The sequence below is a fragment of the Jaculus jaculus genome, chromosome 17 (assembly GCF_020740685.1).
Source record: "Jaculus jaculus isolate mJacJac1 chromosome 17, mJacJac1.mat.Y.cur, whole genome shotgun sequence".
Lineage (NCBI taxonomy): Eukaryota > Metazoa > Chordata > Mammalia > Rodentia > Dipodidae > Jaculus > Jaculus jaculus.
This window is the reverse complement of record NC_059118.1, coordinates 62,302,290-62,304,100: the sequence shown is the minus strand read 5'-3', so window position 1 is coordinate 62,304,100 and position 1,811 is coordinate 62,302,290.

The following is a 1,811-nucleotide window of genomic DNA, read 5'->3' as shown; positions in this document are numbered from 1 at the left end:
AAGTGGCTAGAGGTCCTAGTACACCCATTCTTGCTCTCTTCTCTGTTCAAATAAATAAATAAAAATATAAATTTAAATACCTTTATTTATAAGCGGCAGTGGGGGGGGGTATGGAGATGCCAAGGCCTCTGGCCACTATAAACAAACCCCAGGCATAAGCAACCCTTTATGTGTACTTTATGAGTACTGGGGAATTAAACCCAGGCCTTTAGGATTTGCAAGCAAGCACCTTTAACCACTGAGCCACCTCTCCAGATAAGGAAAATATTGGGGGGAGGGAGGCTGGACCCTGCATACATGCTGTAGAAGAAGGCCCCTTGCTTGGCCTTTTTGATTGACTGGCCCTTGGGTCTCCAACTCCTGGACCCCATGTTCAGGAGGGCACGTGCGTGTAGAAAGGTAGTGAGACCACCCCTCGCGTCTCAGTCAAGGTCCAGGAGAAACCATACAGGAAGTGGGAAAGACAAGCAAGAGTGCTGCTTCCACGGTGAGCCTGACAATCAGCACCAGAGGGAAGACAGACACTGAAGAAACCTAACACACAAGGCAGTAATCCAGAGACTGCTAAGAGCTCACCACTGAAGTAGACTTAAAGCACACCCACCAAGGCTCAGGGAATTTTGCATAAGAGGGGTGGAAAGATGGTAAGAGCCACAGGTTGGGATGTCATGCCCAGAGGCACTCCCTCCCCCCAATAACCCAACTGATTCTCCCACAATGCACAGCCCACAACTCCATGGGTAATAGCAGCTACCCCACTGAGGAGGGTCCCCTGGAGACCTGGGGGCGGGAGGTGGGAAAAGAAGGTACCAACACATGACATATCCATACAAAGTATATTCTTCAAAAGAAAGTAACCAAAGAAAATATGATTCATTGCTTGGCTTAAAATCATTTAGTTAATGGTCAAAAATAGGACTCAACCAAAGTGCTACTTCCCAAATAATTACCTGTTCTTTCCCCAGAACCTTGAGTCATACTGCATAGCTGTCATTCCCTTTCATCTTTCCTGGTCCTGGGGATTGAATGCACGGCTTTGTGCACATCAGGCAAGCACTCTACCAATGAGTTATATCTTTATTATTTTATCATGAGACAAAGTCACCAGTCACCAGGCTGGCCTCAAACTTGTGATGTCTTAATCTTCCTGTGGGTGGGATTTAAATGTGCACTACCCACACCACCAAACCAGCTGGACTCTACTGTTCTTGCTATCGGGATAGATGCTCTACCTCTCAACGACATTATTTATTCCCCAGTAAGACTTATGATGTGTACAGACCTGTTAATACATATGTCTGTTTTTCACACAGGGCTGTGGTAGCAGCCTTTCCCAGAGCACTGGCTTTCAGTTTAGAAAAATCTGGTAATTTACGGCCCAGTTTGCACACTAGTGTGAAGTCCTTGCTTCCCTTAGGCACTGCAAGCTTCAGCACCTCCAGGAGGATGTCCATAACTCAAGAGGAACGCATCTTATCCCGTCTCTTAGGGCAGTTCAGGAGTGAGTTTCACCCCAGGAAGTACTGACTACAGGAAAGAAACAAACAAAAACATTTTTTGTCAACCACATTTACTAGCTCACATAAATATTTTTGAACAAATACATCTGTCTTCCCTTTTTGTATCTTTAGCATAATGTACTATGGAATTTATTAAACAAACTACTGAAAATATCAAACAATAGATTTGAAAAATAGGAAAAAGATTAATAAATAGTCAGGTGTGTCAACCATTGAAAGGACTACCTACTTTTAAAAATTAAGCCACTGATTTCCAATTTTATTAAAATAAATTTCATCTATAGAACAAAG